The sequence below is a fragment of the Mustela nigripes genome, chromosome 2, assembly GCF_022355385.1.
Source record: "Mustela nigripes isolate SB6536 chromosome 2, MUSNIG.SB6536, whole genome shotgun sequence".
In the NCBI taxonomy this organism is placed as follows: domain Eukaryota; kingdom Metazoa; phylum Chordata; class Mammalia; order Carnivora; family Mustelidae; genus Mustela; species Mustela nigripes.
In genome coordinates this window covers 67,497,731-67,516,855 of record NC_081558.1, presented here as the reverse complement: position 1 = coordinate 67,516,855, position 19,125 = coordinate 67,497,731, and the positions used below count along the sequence as shown (strand labels likewise).

Here is a 19,125-nt window from a genome sequence, read left to right as displayed (position 1 = left end):
CACAAAATAATCTGCTGGGACTTTGATTGGGATTGGGATTGGGATTGGATCTATGGAACAAGTTGAGAAAAATGAGCATTTTTTTTTTGGATATAACCTTTATTGAGCTTATCCACTGGAGTGGAAATAATGTCTGTACAAAACCAAATGTTTGTTACTATAACTTCTACATCACAATTAAAGTCCAAACAGTTTTTTAAAAACAAAACCCACTACTTCAGAATCAATAGCTTCTTTGAAGCCACAATAACACTTAAATATGGTTAAGACCCAAACGCAGAAATTTGGTTGGTTGGAAAGCTAATTAAACTTCCAACTTGCTCAAATAGAATTACAAAAAGGCAAAATTCTGTTTTTCACAGCGATACAGTCCCCGAAAATCACCAACGCTGGACAGCTGTTAAGAGTATTTAGAGTCCCGAGTTAATAAGGAATCCAGGCATCCTTGAAACAGTCTTCCTTTGTCCTTTCTTCCCAATCAGAGATTTGTGGATGTGTGGAATGACACCACCACCAGCAACTGCAGCCTTGATGAAAGAGCCCAACTCTCGATCTCCACCAATAGTAAGCTACAAGTGAGGAGGAGTAATATGCTTTACCTTTAAGTCTTTTGATGCATTTCCTGCCAATTCAAGTACCTCTGTGGTTCCTCTACTCCAGGATGGCTGCACTGTACATAGCAACAGCCGCGCCCACACATCCATAACTGGTTGTCCTAGTTTCAGGTGTCATTGAACGCGGACCACCGGGAACTGCAAGCTGGCTCTCTGTGAGTGGGAAACCGCCTTTGTCGTGGCCTTTCCAGAGTCTTCCCAGCCTCACCGCCAGCCATTTCGAATTCTGCTGAAGCTCAAACAAGCAAAGCTGAGAAAGAACTAGTCAGACAGCCAGCGAGATCCCACCGCCTACTCCTTCATCGCACCGCGATTCAAACTGCCGAAAAATGAGCATCTTGACAATTTTGAGTCTTTTTATCCACTGACATCTATTTATTTAGTTCTTTGATTTCTTCCATTGGAGTCTTGTAGTTTTCCTCATGTATAGATCTTGTACATGTTTTTTGGATCTATACCTAAGTGTTTTATTTTGGGGGTGCTAATGTAAATGATGTGGTTTTCAAAATAGTTTTTGTTCAAGTATAGTTGACATAGGTAATGTGTTTTTAATTTCAAGTTCCACTTGTTCATTGCTGATGTGTAGAAAAGCAATAGACTTTTGTTAGTTAATCTTATATCCTGCAACCCTGCTATAATAGCTTATTTGTTCCAGGAGGTTTTTTGTTGTTGTTGATTTTTTCAGATTTTCTACATAGGCAACCATGTTGTCTGTTAAAAAAAGACAGTTTTATTTCTTCTATCCCAATCTGTATTGTTTTTTATTTTCTTGTCTTATTGCATCAGCTAGGACTTCTTGTACAATGTTGAAAAGAAGAGGGAACATCTTTATTTCATTCATGACCTTAGAGGGAAAACTTTGAGTTTCTCCCACATAATCATGTTAGCTGTAGGTTTTTTATAGATGTTCTTTATCAGGTTGAGGAAGTGCCCTTCTATTCCTCCATATTTTTATGCCTAAAAAATTAACATGAGTTCTTTAATATTATCTATAATTGGTTTCAAATATTTCCAAATATCTTTTTACATTTAGTGGTTCAAATCAGAATCCAATTAAGGTTGGCCTAAAATTCTTCTTTTAAATCATTTTTTAATGTGTATTATTTATATTGACCATGATAAATGGACACATATTTACCCCTTTTCAAAAGGGACAGATCCAGCATGTGGTAGGAAATATTTAATTGGCTTTCTGGGTCAGGTTGGGGGTAGATCTTACAGATTTTGCTGATTTCTGTGATGTAATTACCCTTACAATGCCTGAGTTCAACCTACCAATGTAATGCTATTGAATAGGACATTTTGAAGAGCTATGAGCTACTGGTTTTCTTAAGCCAGTGGGAACTAGCTCTGGCACACCACTGGTTGAATTGAGGGATTAAACCAACAGATAAAACCAGGGTGTGGCAGCTCATGTGACCCTGGAACTGGCTAGACTAAGGACCATGGGAGCAGTGGGTGTGAAAGTAGGCCAGTCACAGATGAGAAGAGTAACTACATAGAAAGGTGGGGACGCCTGGGTGGCTCAGTTGGTTAAGCAGCTGCCTTCGGCTCAGGTCATGATCCCAGCATCCTGGGATCGAGTCCCACATCGGGCTCCTTGCCCCACAGGGAGCCTGCCTCTCCCTCTGACTCTGCCTGCTACTCTGCCTGTGCTCTCTCTCTCTGACAAATAAATAAATAAAATCTTTAAAAAAAAAAAAAAAGAAAGGTGGATGTACACAGGGTGGGTCACCCACGTTTTGAGGGCTGAATCTTGGTGCAGCTCAGAGACTCTTTTGTGATGCAAATAGCCTTCAGAGTCACAGTAACCTGCTCAAGAGGCTGCTGCCAAGGTTCTGTTGCTCTATGATAACAGTGCAGCCAGCCAGATGCAACAGTTTTCTGTGCCATGAAGTGCTGCATGAGGCTTGCCTGGGCTGACTTTGCCTCCAGAAGCTGAAATGAAATCAAAGAGAAAGGATAAATGGAGGCTTTTCCTTCTCTTTGGTGTGCGCCTATGTGATATAAGCATATTTTCCATCAAGAATTAGTTGCTTAGAGAAGAAGGATCCAAGGAAATCTGGACCAGGTGTTCACTCCGCTTAGTCCTCGAGCCAAGAAAAACCATTTTCTGGGCACTGAGAAGAAGGAAAAGGGGAAAACTAATTAATGGTCCTCTTTCTAATTGTTTCTGCTTGTCCCAGGGACTGGGCTTCATTTGACCCTTCAAGCTCCAGTGGGCAATGGGACCTTATTTCTGCAGAGGATTTTCTGATGGTCATGAGGAAGTCACCCTGTGGGGGGGAGTTTTAAAGATCGATGACTTCCTTTATGAAGTAAAAGCTTTACCTGCAGCAGTGTCTTTAGGAAACCAATACAGGTAACAGAAAATAAGAAATTCAGCTACTCAATCTGGGAAGGGCAAGCAGAAGGCTGTGGGATGTCACATAAGCAGGCTGATGGATTTTTCCCAGAGTCGACGGGTGTTTTGGCAGAATTGTCCTGAGTGACTGGTTGCTTAGGCGATGTACAGACACAGCTTTCTTCTAACTCAATATGATGTCAATTATCTTTCTCTTTACCTGCTAGACTCTAGGAGAAATAAATCTGTATATTTTAGGAGGGTGCATATATTCTCTTTGTGAGTGAAATGAAACCAAGGGGATAATTTTAATAAATTATGAGTGCTCATTTATTCTGAAGGGGAGGAAAGAAAGGGTGATTCTCTTTCTAGAGCAGTCTCTTGATCTGTCCAATCTCTTAAAGAATAATTGAACCAGCAACAATCACTTCCATGAAGTATCTATTAATTACGCTGCTCTATAAACAGTCTCTGCATTCAGACATGCTGACTGCTAAAAACAGATCATTACATCAACAAGAGTGTCGTTAGAGTTTTAACTACTCCCAGATTCAGATCTAACCCTGAAAAATCAGGGCTTTTGCTTTATTTTGCCTTTCCTTACTGTGCCCCAAATCTCATCTCACATATTCTGAAGTCTTTGCTTTCCTCCAGATTCAAGTCTTTTTATCTTCTTTTCTTTTGTGTTATCAATCTCATACGGTATCCCAAAATACACCATTTCTCTTAAATGATTCATTTTTTTTTTCTTATTCAGCAAACTCCCCGACAGCTGGCAGAAAAGGCACCACGAACCAAGCCTGATATAGTCCATTCAAGCCTGCATTTTTATCTTTCAAATGAGGAAGTTGGATTATGTGTCACTTAGGATTAGGTTCAGCTGTAATGGAGACCAAAATAACAGTGGCTTAAATTAAACATGGGGCTATTTCTCTCCCACATAGTGAAGCCCGGTGGTAAAGAGTACAGGGTTGGCACAGTAACTCCATGATCATCAAGGACCCAGGCTCCTTCTATCTTGTTGCTCTGACATCCTCCAAAATTGACTTCCACCTCCTGGTCTAAGATGGCTGCTTTAGATTAAGCTGGCATGTCCACATTTATTTAAGTTATCAGTAAAAAAGGGTGCATTGCCTCTGACAGGACACTACCAGGAGTCACACTCAATACTTCCACTTAAAAGCTATTGGATAGCTGCAAAAAAGTCTGGGAAATGAGGTGTTTATTCTGAGAAGCTACTGGCCAGCTAAAAATGGGATATTCTATTACCATAGAGGAACAGGAGAATAGACACTGGGAAGAGTTAGCTGTTTGTACCACAGATTAGATCTGTGATTTGAATTCCTGTCTTCAAAGTCCTAAGGTTTAGGTGTGTTGCCAGGGACTACTGTGGGTTTGAGAAGGGGTGATGTATGGGTAAATTTGCATAGGATCCCAGAAATTTTCTCAAAGTCAGAGCATATGGATCCCCCACTTTGAATTGCATCGAACATTTCTGATGAGAGGTAGTGGTCTAGACTGAGAACCATGGGCAGCCAACGTGTAAGAATTCTCAGAGCCCCAGGGTAAGAGGTGGTTCAGGGAAGTGCCCTCAGTTGGTCAAGGTGAAATTTGATTCTGGAGCAGGGAGCTAATTTGGACAAGGACACATTGTGCTGATGTTTAGACTGCTTTTCATCACTGACCTCATGTATGTAGCATTGACAGAAGCACCAGCAGCTGACAGCTGGGCCCTGAAATTGAACTGATAAGATTCTGTCTTTTTCTCCCTGAATGGGCTGTGATCCAAGTGATGGTTACAATAGAGTAGCATTCTGAACCTTGGCATGATTGACATTCAGGGCCAGATGATTCTCTGTTGTGTATAGCTATAATGTGCATTGTACGATGATTAGCAGCATCCTTGGCCTCTGCTCAACAGATGCCAGTAGTATCCTTCCCATGGCAAAAACCAAAAATGCCTCCAGACATGGTCAGATGTCCCCTGAGGGCAAAATCACTCAGTGCCCAACCACTAGCCTAGGATCTAGGTAATGGTGCCCATTTTTATATTTGCTTATGGTTGTGTAATTTGGTGTCCACCCTTTCAAAAATTAGATGGGCTACATATCAAAGGCCTTAATATGTTCATGACTTTGACTTAATAATCCAATTTCTTGGCCTTTGCCCTAAGGGAAAATATTGCAGGAGGCTTTCTGTCTAAAATGTTCTTTGTAATACCATTTTCAATAAAGAAAAATTGGAAACAATAAAAAATATTTAAAAGTAAGGAACAAATTGAGTAAACCATGGTAGATTCTTGCACCCACTGAAATGCATATATGAGTTTATAATAACATGGGAAAATACTTAAGATAAGAAAGCACACAAAAAACTATGCAGAGGAAAAAAGGCAGGGAGGAATTCACAAAAATGGTAGACTCTGGTAAGTGGGAATTAGGACCAGTTTTTTCCTCCTTCCATTTTCCTATAATTTCCAAACTTTCTAAGCTCAATACGAATGATGTTATAGCAAACTACAAAACAAAACTTAAAAAAAAAAAAACACACCTGATTTTTAAAAAAAGTTCAGGTGGTCAAAGGAGGAAAGCAATTCTCACAGCATTCCTTGGGAAAGAGTACCTGTCTTGGAGCATCCACAGACCTTTATAAACACTCCTGGAGGGGCGCCTGGGTGGCTCACTGGTTAGGTGTCTGCCTTTGGCTTGGGTCATGGTCCCAGCGTCCTGGGATGGAGCCCCATATCAGGCTTCTTGCTCTGCAGGAAGCTTGCTTCTCCCTCTCCAGCTCCTCTGTGCTTATGTTCCCTTTCTCACTATCTCTCTCTGTCATAAATAAATAAAATCTTAAAAAACAAAAAACCAACCAACCAACCAACCACTCCTGGAAGCAGCACTGTGGGCAGAGATGCCAAACCGTGTGTCATATGACCCTACCAGCTGGCATTGAAGGGGGAATCCCTAGTAAAGGCTCTGATAGAACCCACTCCACTTATGAGAAAGCTTGACCGAAGCCACTGTCAAGTGAGAGTCCTCGATATTGGATAGTGAAAAACAGGCCAATCAGATCCTGTCTCAGGACGAGTGCATAAATACACTCCCTGAGGACTCTTCTCTGCCCACTCCTCCAAGTCAGGAGATTCAGGGCGGTAAGCTGCTGAGTCCTGAGCTGTGAGCACTATTATCCTGGTTCCTCCCCAGACAGGAAGATGGCTTTCCTTACTCTGTCACTTTCTTACAAGAAGTTTCTGCCGTAGGTGGAGAGCAAAGCAGCACGGGACCTGTGTCTTACAAAGCTTATTTCCCTTTGGGTGTGTGTAGTAGACACTGCAGGGGCAGCTAGAGCCTTCTTCCCTGCACCTGATGGCTCCATAGGCCACCCTAGAGATGAGTGGCACAGGGAACTTGTATTAAATTCCAGAATCCCAGCTCCTCCCCCTAGATAATCTCATTTAATAGTCTTGGAAAATGGGGCACTCAGGAATTTGCACGTGAGTTCCCAGGTAATTCTGATGCATAATCCAATTTGGGAACCATTGTTTTACCCACTCCTGGAAGAACTACACCCTCATGCTCTTCTTCTGAAGTAATACTTAATAGTATAGAGGTTCCTCAAAAACGGAACTCTGTATCCCCATGTTCATAGCAGCATTATTCACAATAGCAGAAATGTGGAAGCAACCCAAGGGGCCATCGTAGATGAATGGGTAAAGAAACAAAACGTGGTATAGACACCCAACAGCGTATTTTTGTTCAACCTTCAAAAGGAGCAAAATTCTGACACATTGTATCAGAGATGAACCTTGAAGACATTATCCTGAATGAAATAAGTCAGACAGGAAGGGACCAATATGGTGTGATTCCGCTTACAGGTGGTTTCCTAGAGAAAGTGGAACAGCCATTGCCAGGAGCCGAGGGGCAGGAAGGGTGGGAAGTTATTTAATGGGTATGGAGTTTCAGGTTGCAGAAATGAAAAAAATTGTGGAGATACGTGGTGGTGGTGTTCTTAATGCCAGGAAACTGGACGGTTAGAAATGGTTAACAGGGTAAATTGTACATACAAAACCCCAAGAAACCAGCCAAACATCCACCAAAATAAAATCTGCAATTCTTTCTAGCAAGGAAATAAGCCAATAAAAATCATTTTTTCAGGATTACAAAATACTATCAGTGACGAAAGTCTTTAGGAAAGAAAATTAGTACAAAACACACTTCTTGTATCATATCGGGGTCCCTTATAAAATAAATGGAAATAGGAACAGGGAGAAAAAAGTAAATCTCTGGTTAAAGGGGAAAAAAATAATTCCTAAAAGTTTATGAGCAGGTCTTTCTGGGTCTTGAACAATGTCTCTGAAATGTTGGGAGTTCAAAACTTTCAGAATACTATAGCCTCCTGCCCCCACTCTGCAGATGGGGGACATCTCTCTCCTGTAAACATAATCTGTCTTTGATGTTCAAACAGATTCAGAGACTCTGGGGTCTTCTTGTGCTGGGTGCCAACAGAGGAGCCCCGTTCCCTGCATCAGCGGGAAACCCTTCTGGGTGCGCGATGACTTGCTATATAGACTAAAGAGAGCCTGGTGAGTTGGGGACTGTGTGATCTAAAAGGGCCTAGTGGGCTGGGGGCTTGTATGAACGTGAAAGACTACTATTAGGGTGGTTAGCTGCTCGTCATTGTTTTCCCAGCTTTACATAGAGCATGAGTGATGTTTCAGTTTGGATTGGATCTGTCCTGTCTGTGTGAGTGAAAATCCAAAACAACAGTGGCTAAAACAACACAGAAGTTTATCTGGCAGTCCTGTAAATGCATCCAGAGCTAGGGAGTCTGGGCTGCTGTGGTGGCTCTGTGAAGCTCTTTAGGGATTCAGGATCCTTCTGCCTCATCACTGCTGTCCTGGGCTCACAGCCCAATACCATTATTTGACTGTTTGGCTTCAGCCATCTAGTTGATGCTCTGGCCCAGGAGAAAGAGGAGGGGTACAGAGACCCACTCCATCCCAAAACACCAGGTGCGCAGGACACTCCCATGTAAATGGAGTGTCCCAAGGGCCAGAATGTCCTCTTATAGCCACAGCTAGCTACAGGGGAGGCTGGGCCATGCAAGCTCTATTCCAGGGAGCTGTTGCCCAGCTAGGAAGGAAGGGCTGATATTGGGGTGGATGATTAGCTGTCTTTGTTCCCAGGAAGACAGTCAGAAGATTGGATACTGGCACTTCTTCTTGAACCCTGTGCTGCATGTCTCTGTGAGACTTTTCCGGGCCCTCAGACCTCAGTGTCTCTTAATTTTTACAACTTCCCCAGGTTTCTATTATTTTTCACTTTACAAACAGAGGTACTAAGACCCTGAGAGCTTATGTCACTTGTCTGAGGCAGCTCCATAAACAGTGCCATTGGCCTCCAAATTCTTCAGAATCAGCTTTGGGTGGTCCCAAGGCCTTTTGTGTGTAACACCCAATGGTGCTAAGTAGTGTCTGGCCCCGGGAATGCCTGTGTTGGTCTACTGTGGGTCCCTCAATTCTGGGCAGCATCACCTCTAAACACATGTCTTATTAACTCCTGAGTCTGCTATGCCAGAGCCCAGGAACGCATTGTACGGAAAGCTGCACATCAGCCCTGTCTTTACCCAGGAAGCTCAAAACCTCAGTTGGGTTGTTGCCTCGCTTGTTTTTGAGCTCATGTGACCATTCCAGTGTGGATTTGCCATCCTACATTGGGCTGCTGTACACACTTTAATTAAGGACATGCATGTGCTAAGCAGGGGAGGAGGATGCTTGTTCCAGACCTCAGAGAGACAAGGAGAAAAAGGAGCATCCGTCCAGAGCTGGGCTCCCCCAGTGCTGAGATGTCTGTTGGTAAAGGGAAACATCTCGGAATGAGAAAGCTGGGGGGAAATATCCCCCTTTGGCGGCTCCATTTTCTCTTGCTGTTTATATGAGTTCATTCCATACTTTCAAAGACTACTCTTGAGGGATTAGGGAATTACATGTTTAAATCAATGAGGAATAAGCCAAGAAGTGTAGCTTTTAAGAAAGATGCTGGTGTCCTGGGTTTTGTTCCAGCCCAGGACCTGCCCCCCACCCCTCGCCTTTACCCCTGTCCATTTCCGCTGGTGGAAGTCTTCTTCTTAGGGGCAGTTCTAGGAAGCACTGACAGCCCTGCCTTGATGAGGGAAGACCACAGAGGCTTCTTTTCAGCTTCATGGCAGGGTTGTTCCATGCAAGGTTGGGGCTCAGTGCCTTAGCATCTCATCTCCTTTGAAGGAGCACAGAGTAGGTTGCACGTTCCTTTCCCATACGTCTTTTCTTTCATAGATGACACCTCCACCATCCTGCCTTTTGGCTGCTACAGAGAATCCTCTAATTCTAGCTCTTAATTTCTGTTTTGAAATAGCCTTTCAACAGCAAACATAAAAGCAAATTCTTGTTTATTATTAAAAAAAAGTTTAGAAAACAGAGATACCTAAAAGAAGAAAAAAAAAATGTGCCTCTTATTCTATTACCCAGAGATAATTGTAACCAATTATTCATAGATCTTTCTAAGCACCTAAGCATATGCATGGGTGGATAAAAAGCTTTAGAGAAGCAAAAGTGAGGTCAGGCTACTTTACAACCAGCTTTTTGTCTTTCTATGTCAATAAATACATTTCTGCAGTATTGTTCTTAATGGCTGAGGACAGTACATCACATCATCATTTTTTGTTTCTGTTGTTTCCACCTCTTTTTTTTTTTTTAACATGTAATGTATTTTTTGCTTCTGGGGTACAGGTCTGTGAATCATCAGTCTTACATAATTCACAGGACTCACCATATCACATACCCTCCCCAATGTCCAACACCCAGCTACCCTATCCCTACCCCCACCCCCACCCCACGCCAGCAGCCCCCAGTTTGTTTCCTGAGATTAAGAGTCTCTTATGATCTCCCTCCATGGTCCCATCTTGTTTCATTTTTCCCTCCCTTCCCCTCACAAGCCCCCACCCTGCCTCTCAAATTCCTCATACCAGAGAGATCATATGACAATTGTCTTTCTCTGATTGACTTATTTTGTTTAGCATAATAGCCTCTAGTTCCATCTACATCATTGCAAATGACAGGATTTGGGGGGGGGGAGGGTTGATGGTTGCATAGTATTCTGTTGTAGATATATTTACCACATCTTCTTTATCCATTCATCTGTTGATGGACATCTAGGTTCTTTCCATAGTTTGGCTATTGTGGACATTGCTGCTGTAAACATTCAGGTGCATGTACACCTTCAGGTCACTACATTTGTCTCTTTAGGGTAAATACTCAGTAGTGCGATTGTGGGGTTGTAGAGTAGCTCTATTTCAAGTTTTGAGGAACCTCCATACTGTTTTCCAGAGTAGCTGCACCAGCTTACATTCCCACCAAGAGTGGAGGAGTTTCCCCTTTCTCCACATCCTCACCAGCACCTGTTATTTCCTGGCTGGTTAATTTTAGCCATTATGACTGGTGTGAGGTGGTATCTCACTGTAGTTTTGACTTGTATTTCCCTGATGTCCGGTGATGTAAAGCACTTTTTTCATGGGTCTTTTGGCCATTTGGATGTCTTCTTTGCAGAAATGTCTGTTCATGTCCTCTGCCCATTTCTTGATTGGATTATTTGTTCTTTGGCTGTTGAGTTTGATAAATTCTTTATAGATTTTGGATACGAGCCCTTTATCTGATATGTCATTTGTAAATATCTTTTACCATTCTGCCAGTTGTCTTTTGGTTTTGTTGATTGTTTCCTTTGCTGTGCAAAAGATTTTTATCTTGATGAAGTCCCAATAGTTCATTTTTGTCCTTGCTTCCCTTGCGTTTGATGATGTTTCTAGGAAGAAGTTGTTGTGGCTGAGGTCAAAGAGGCTACTGCCTGTGTTCTCCTCAAGGATTTTGATGGATTCCTGTCACATTGAGGTCTTTCATCCATTTTGAGTCTATTTTTGTGTATGGTGTAAGAAAATGGTCCAGTTTCATTCTTCTGCATGTGATTGTCCAGTTTTCCCAGCACCATTTGTTGAAGACACTGTCTTTTTTTCCATTGGACATTCTTTCCTGCTTTGTCAAAGATTTGTTGACCATAGAGTTGAGGGTCCATTTCTGGGTTCTCTATTCTGTTCCACTGATCTATGTGTCTGTTTTTGTGCCTGTACTACTTGATGATACTGTCTTGATGATGACAGCTTTGTAATAGAGCTTGAAGTCTGGAATTGTAATGCTGCCAACTTTGGTTTTCTTTTTCAATATTCCTCTGGCTATTCGGGGTCTTTTCTGGTTTCATGTAAATTTTAGGATTATTGGTCATTTCTTTGAAAAAAGTTGATGGTATTTTGATAGGGATTGCATTAAATATCCCCTAATGTTAGGCAATAAGATTAGTTCATTACTCTATTTTTTAAAAAATTACTATTTTTTAATCTTTATTTTTAATATACATAAGATCTTAGGGTGCATCCTTGATTATTTCCTTAGAATAAATTCCTAAAAGTGGAGTACTGTGCAACTTTTAGGGTTTTTTTAAAAAAATATATGTCAAATTTATCTATAGAGAAGCAGTAATAATTTACACACATCTGCCATGTATGAGAGGATTCCTTGCATTCTGGTTCAGTGTTTTTCTTTTTTCTTTTTCTAACTTTATTTAAATTGAAAAAAAAAAAAAAGATTTTTAAGTAGGCTCCATGCCCTGCCTGGAGCCCGATAAGGGCTTGAACTCACAACTCTGAGATCAAGACCTGAGCTGAGATCAAGAGTTGAAAGTTTAACCAACTGAGCCACCCAGAGGCCCTGGCACTGTATTTTTCTTTCAAGTTCTGGAAAGTTAATGACATTCTGTAATCTTTTGAGAAAGAACCACAATTGCAGATCTATCATATACAGAAAGTTTTCCTTCCATGACAACTCCATCTGAGAACTCAGGACCAAAGTCTGCCCCAAAAAGAGAGAAATTAGACCCAAAGTCAGATTATGTCTATCTCAGAACATTCTCTCGTTTCCATCAGCCCCTGAACACACATCTGCCCAAACCACTCTCTGTTATTTATGACCTAGGCTGGATTCAATGCTGACCTAGATAGAGAATACTTTGGATCTCATTACCAGCCCTCTGAACCATCTGGTCCTAGATAAACACGTTAGCCTGCAGTTGGAACCTTCATCACTCAACCAGCTTTCTGCTTGCCAGTTTTCTAACAAAAAAAAATATTTCCTTGCTTTCTACACAAAAATAAAGGGTGTGGATACCTTTTGTTTATTTTTACCTGATAGCCAAATTGCTTTTTTTTTTTTTTTCAAACCTTGGCAATCCTGCAGATTTCGTCGCAGCATCCTGAAAGCCCAGGAGAGCGTGGAAAGAGAAGAGAAGGCATGGATTCCTGTAGTCACAAGGACTTGGGCTGGAGGAGTTGCCTCTGCATGTTATCTCACTTATGTTAATACTTAAAATATTTGTGCTTGGAGGGAAATGCCAATTATTTTCAAAACCGAGATTCTGTTCTTCACTACAAGCATTTTTTCAAGTTCCTAGAATGAACTAGTGGATTGTTCTTCCAAGCTCATAAGCTATTTTTATTTACAGCAATATGGAGCACACACACACCTGTTTGCACATACACCTACCTGCATGGACACTTGGGTTCATTATGTTGAAGGTAGAGCTAAGAAACAGTAAGCTCGGTATTTTACCACCAATGTAGAAGTGTGTTGTTGGGGCACAAAAGACTGTCTTCCTTCATAGGTACTCATTTTCTCAAATAATACTTTGGAATCTTATAATCAGTCATATGGGGGGAAAAGACCTAGTATTAGAACCTTCTATTGTTAATTTTGTTGCGTTGTTGTGGTCTCTATTTAATCATTCAAAGTTTCTTCATCAAGAGCCTACTGGGGGCAAAGCCCTCTGCTGGATGCTGTGAAAACCATGAAGACAGAAACCCTCGTCCAGCTCTGTCACCCATCAGCTGTCATGAAAGTGTCATTTTCCTTTACACTGTCTGTTTACGCACCTTTAAAACAAGGCACCTGGACTTACTGATCATGGAGCGCTAATTCCTGGACACTTGTGGGCTCCTTCTGGTGGAGTGACAAGCCCTGCATCCCCTGCCACAAGTTGGAGAGACCCAAGGCTTATTCTGGAGGTGAAGCAGGTCAAAGCTGCAGGGAACTACTCCCCAGACATGGATGCAAGCCCTGGTCAGCCCAATAGATGCTGAGGTCACACCAAAGGTGTCTGATCCAGCACCTGACATTATTTGTAGTCATATAATAGTGACTTTATGAAAGGTTTGACTACAAAGACTTCCAGAAAATACATAGTGCAGGTAGAAGGGTGTGATGAAAACTCAGGCACTCATTGCCGGGATCCAGCCATTTGACGCAATCCCCTCTTACTCCCTGACTCTGTGAATCCCAGATCCATGTCATTTCAGCCATAAATACTTCAAAGTGCATCTGTAATTGGAAGGACTTTTTAGAAATGTAACTACCACAAATCACTCCTACAAAATTAATAGTCATTCCTTAATATTAGATCAGTTCTCTTAAAGATGTCTCTTTAGTGTATTTTGATGTATTTTGTTTTCAAATCAGAACCCAAACATGGCTCGTGCATTTCTTCTGATGCTTCCTATGGCTTAGGTCTTTTTTTTTTTCTTCAAGATTTTACTTATTTATTTGAGAGAGAGCACACACACAAGCAAGAGGAGGGGGCAGAGACAGAGAGAGAAGCAGACTCCCTGCAGAGCAGAGAGCCCAATGTGGGGCTCTATCCCAGGACCGTGGGATCATGGCCTGAGCCAAAGGCAGATGCTTAACTAACTGAGCCACCCAGGTGCCCCTCTTGGGTCTTTTTTATTCTTTAACAATTTCCATTCTTTTCTTCCCTTTTTCCATTCTGTTGATTTGTCATGGATACCAGGTCATTTATCCTGTAGAACATCCCACATTCTGGATTGGGCTGATTGTGTCTTTATAGTGTTGTTTAATTTCTTCTTCAATCCCTATATTTTCTGTAAACTGTTAAGAGAGACAGAGGCTTGATTAGTTTCAGGGTCAATTTTTTAAAGACAAGGATGTGTCCAAGTTGGTGCTGTGTATTTACATTGCATCACCTTAGTATGCGCTTAAGGCCCAGTTATCCTATTTATAGTGGTAGATCAGAGGGCCCAAGTGATTAGGTAAATAGACCACCTTGACAAGAGGCAGAGGGGATGGGGTTTGGACCTTCTCAATCTGATCTCCAAATGTATACTTTGAGCCACTACCCCATTCTGCAGGAAGGACAAGTGCTCCATTTTCATACCTTGCTCTCTTCCTGAAGTCCCTGTGACCTGCATTCGTGCTTTCTCAGTACCAAAATGCTGTGGGTTGGCTTATATAGATTAAACTAGGGAGGACAACAGGTGCAACGGTTTCAAGTATCAAGAAGGCCCACCATGTGGCTCCTTCTCTTCTCTCCCGGTTTGGTGGAAGTCATGAGAGGTGGGAGGATCTGGGGAGGGTCTAGCATCTGACAAGTTTTCCTCCCCACCTGCTTTTCCTTTTGGCCCTAAAACCTTCAGGATCCAGCTGTGAGTGTATTGCTTGCTAAAGGGATTGAGGACTGTACCAAAATGTTAACACATTTTCAGGCTTCATGCAGTCTTTATTGTGAATTTCCCATCTCCTTGTCTTGCCTCGTTTTCTTTTCTTTTCTTTTTTTTTTTAAGATTTTTTTTTTTTTAATTTGACAGAGATCACAAGTGGAGAGACAGGCATAGAGAGAGGAAAGGAAGCAGGCTGCCTGCTGAGCAGAGAGTCCAATGCGGGGCTCGAAGCTGAAGACAGAGGCTTTAACGTACTGAGCCACCCAGGTGCCCCGTTCTTTTCACACACTCTTCTGCCATGGTTTTTCTCATATGGTGAGATGGGGTTTCCTCTGGGCTCATCCATCTTGTCCCTTCCTCAAGGGACAGGGAGCTTTGGCACAATCCCACACTGAACTTGCACTTCCAAATATGGCTGAGGCAGCAAGGGAAAGGTGGGTGTCATAGGTTCTGCCCTCTGAAGTCTGTGAAGGTCCCAAACCTGGGGGTCTACCTCCACCCTGGAGGTAGGGAAAGAGCTGCACAAAGGAACTCCTTGTCAGTTCTGGGCTCCCTGAGTCCAGGTTGCTGAGGAGTGCAGAAGGCAGAGAAACAAGAGAAGACAGAAAGGCCATCTGAAAGAACATAGAGGAATCCATTGCACCTGCCTCTGGCCCATCGGTTTCTCCTCAATTCACCCAAGTTGAAGGTGTGTTCTTTCCATCTAAGGGTGATCAGTACTGTAGGCCTCCTAGATGTGGCCATGAGAGAGGGAGCAGCTGGACATTTGTTCTTGCAGTTTGTGGTGGCTATTATCTTCCGTGCCCTCCTCTCCTTCATTTGCAACTAACATTTACAGAGTTTCTGGCAATTTGCAAGGCCAGGGGCTCTCAGGGTGCCTTCAGGAGGGGAGAAACAGGGACAACACTCGCAGTCTATTTGTCGAGATTCCTCCACAATGAAGTGGCTGAGCTGGGGATTGAACCCACATCCCTGGAATGCTGAGTGGCTTCCCCTATGACACCGTCCCTGTATACAAGCTTCACTTCAGAGAAGTAAGAGGGACTTGGGTGTCACTTTCTTCAGGGCCCAGTGACTCTTCTTTTCAGGCTCTTAGGTGAGAAAGCCGATTGCGTTTGCTCTGCCTGTCATCAGTATCCTGTGAGAAAGGCTCAGCTGGCTGTTCAGAATGGGAAAGAATTATCTGTGAGTGCCCCCCTTTTCTGCACTAATTAATAAACGCATTTATAAAGCCCACTGGGGCCTCTCAGTACACATTCCTTGTTGCTGTTATGGTTGTTGATATGGTTAGTGATTTGACTTTTTAAAACTTAAAAATCATATTTCCTGCAATTCCAGGAGTCACATGTGCTCATTTTGAAAATATTAGAAAAACAGAGAAAAGCATGAAGAAAAGAAAGCTTGCCCAGTCTCCCACTGTCCTGAGTCAAGTGAGTCTTGGTGGGTTTCCTTCCATCTTCTTGCCACCTATGCGCCTCCAGATCCTTGCCCCACCCTCCTCCTTGTCTCGCACCGTATTGGCAGGCCCTGTGCCCTCTCCTAGGGCTGGCTTCATCTATATGGGAGACCTGCCAGAAGGAAAGAGAGTAAGGTTGAGGAATTTATGTCCCTGGCTCTCTGTACACAAGATCACCTCTGCTGAAGGCCACTGCTCCTCTCAAGACCCAGGGACCTAACGAGACACCCTCTCCCTGCAAATTCTGGTACTTAGTCCCGATCTCCTTCCTTTGAGCCTGAAAGTGGTGAGGCCCCAGCCACTATACCACCGGTTGTGCTTCCACATACCCACACTTTTATAAATAACCCCTCCCCAGATCATCCTGCTATGAACGTGCCATCTGCTTTTCAGCTGGGAAGTGCCCAGAATAAACTTGGGGGTCCTCAGGAGAGAGGACATTTAATTTCCTGACTGCCACCTGGTACCCCCACCACTGCACTGGCATGGACTAGGACGAGGCCCATGTCCAAGTGTTGTGGTATGAGAGATTCTACACTCCCACCCTGTCCCAAACACCCCAACTCCTGCTGTCCCTACACCTCCATTAAAGTCACTCCTTCAATCACCAGGATTTCTCCATAAGGTCCCAGGTAGAGAGGAGGAATGACTGCCTTAGCATGTAAAGCCACCTCATGCCCCCACTCACTGTCTGGCTGAGCCTTCCTGCCCCTCTTGTTGCAGTTTTGATGAGGCCTCCCCCATGAAGCCTCTGAGCCCTCCATCCTAGCTAGGGGTCCTTTCTCATGCCTCTTACAACAATGTCTTGTACCTTTCCTGAGGCTGTGAGGCCTGTGAGGGCAAGAACTGTGTCTTACTCACCCTTCCTCCTGGCACCCCCCATAACACTTGGCACATGATACATGCTCCATAAATAGGCTGGATATTACACGTTTGGGACACCATCCAGAATCATATTTCTCCACTGGATCCATTTTGAAAGGACTGTTTCCAGTTGGAAGAAACTTGATTTGAACCAGCCAGCCACTTCTTCCTTGAATATTGTACCCATCCCCACAGGCACTCATGTGAATGGACCCCTAGACAGGTGAGTTTGGTGGAGGTGGAGGTGGACCTTTGTCAGGGCCCCTTGTGGGATTGTCAACACAGGAGGAAGCAGAGGAGCAAGAGACATGGGGAAAAACTATTCTATTGCTTTCTCAAGAGCCAGGTATATTTTTAAAAGGTCACGGCTGCTGACAGAGGCAATTTCAGTCTTCTGGGGTCACTTCTGAATTTATCTACCTTATTTAATATTACCCTTTAATGTGGGGTGAGGGGAGCTCTGTGCATTAGTGAAATATTAAAAACCTCTCTTTTTGAAGAAAATACTCTGTATTGGCATAAAGCTACACTGAAGGGTTTATAAGAAACAAATTTAGTGATGACTTCTAGGGTGAGGGGTGGACGGATCCATACAGACTAGGGAGTGGTGGGAACGAAATGTCTCAATTCTGCCTTTTAGTATCATGTTGACTTTTGAATCCCAGGAATTTATAATCTATTAAAAAATAAAATTACAGGGCGCCTGGGTGGCTCAGTGGGTTAAACTGCTGCCTTCGGCTCAGGTCATGATCTCAGGGTCCTGGGATCGAGTCCCGCATCGGGCTCTCTGCTCAGCAGGGAGCCTGCTTCCTCCTCTCTCTCTCTCTGCCTGCCTCTCTGCCTACTTGTGATCTCTCTCTGTCGAATAAATAAATAAAATCTTTAAAAAAATAAAATAAAATAAAATTACATTTAGAGAAACTTTCCAATGGAAAAAAGATAAGAACTTGTTTGCAATAGCATCACCAGACAAGTAGCTTGCTTTTTAAAAATTTTTATTTATCTTTATTATTTATTTATTTATTTATTTGTATTTTCAATTTATTTTTTATTAACATATAATATATTGCTTTGCTTTTGCAATAGGGACATCGATGATTTCTACCTAAACCACAATGTACAGATATCTTCCAATCTAGTTATTAGACAATTATGGGCACCAACTACCAATGGGATGAATATGGGATCCTAAGCACTGAAAAGAAGATCAGATAATCGGTTATCAACTGCAGTACATGGATAACATAGTAGCAACAACTGATGAAAGCTATAACTGAGCTTGCTTCCTCCTCAGTGTGGGCATTCTGGCCATGCACAGTGAGGCATGGCCAGAAGGAGCTGTGCAAGTTGCCACATGTGGCATGACTGACGGAATCTGGGTCAGAATGCAGAGTAAAAGTATTCTAGTCACACATTAATTTTGGTTTGCAAATTCCAAATTCAGTCATCCTTGGTGATTCACTTAATAAGTTACTGGTAAGAAGCGATGAGTTCTTCATAAACGACAGTTGAAGGATGGTGTGGCATTCAATCAGACAAGCAGAAGTAAGGACTCCCATGTTTGGAGAGCAATTTGTATCCATCACAGAATTCATGCATCCCACCAGTGGCCTTCCAGCCCACTTGGAAAATGACTATGTTAGAATTTCCGTATTGCCAAAGTCATAAAGAATTTGAACTCTGATGGAAAGGATCACTCATCCAAATCATGCTTTTTCCCAGTGGGAAGTAGCCCTTCAAATGAGGAAGGTCTCTGATGTAACAGCTTTGGTATCTGGAACAACTTTTCTAGAAGGAACTTGCTATGTGAGCTAGCTGCAAACACTCGGGAAAATCTTTTCACAAGCAGGTTATAAGGTAGGTGTCGAGTAGCTCCACCCCTTCCTTACACTGAGCCACACTAAGCTTCCCAAGGCAAGGATGATAGAGTTTTTGAGGCAATGGATTTAGACTCCTTTGTTTCCCTATGCCCTAGTCCTCTAGGATGCTCTAGGATCTTCCCAGCATCTGCTTTGATTGTCCTATCTTTCAGGTCTAACTCTACACATGTCCTTTGGACTTGGGAACACTCTTTGGCTTCTCCAGGTTTGACTGTTGCATGCTATCTTTTGGCACTGACACTCACTTCCCACATCTGTTCACCCAACCCATCTCCAATTCTACATCCAGCTCCAGTGGCCCAGAGGGGAAGTGGCATGTACTAAAATGAAATCTTCAAGGTTCTTGAATCCAAACTCTTCTGCTCCTTGCCACCTGCTGTAACC

General features: G+C 42.8%; 1 pseudogene; it reads right to left on the bottom strand.

The window, feature by feature from the left end:
* Window positions 1–410: 410 nt before the first annotated feature.
* Window positions 411–924, bottom strand: LOC132010462 (histone H2A.Z-like; annotated as a pseudogene).
* Between the last annotated feature and the right edge of the window lie 18,201 nt (window positions 925–19,125).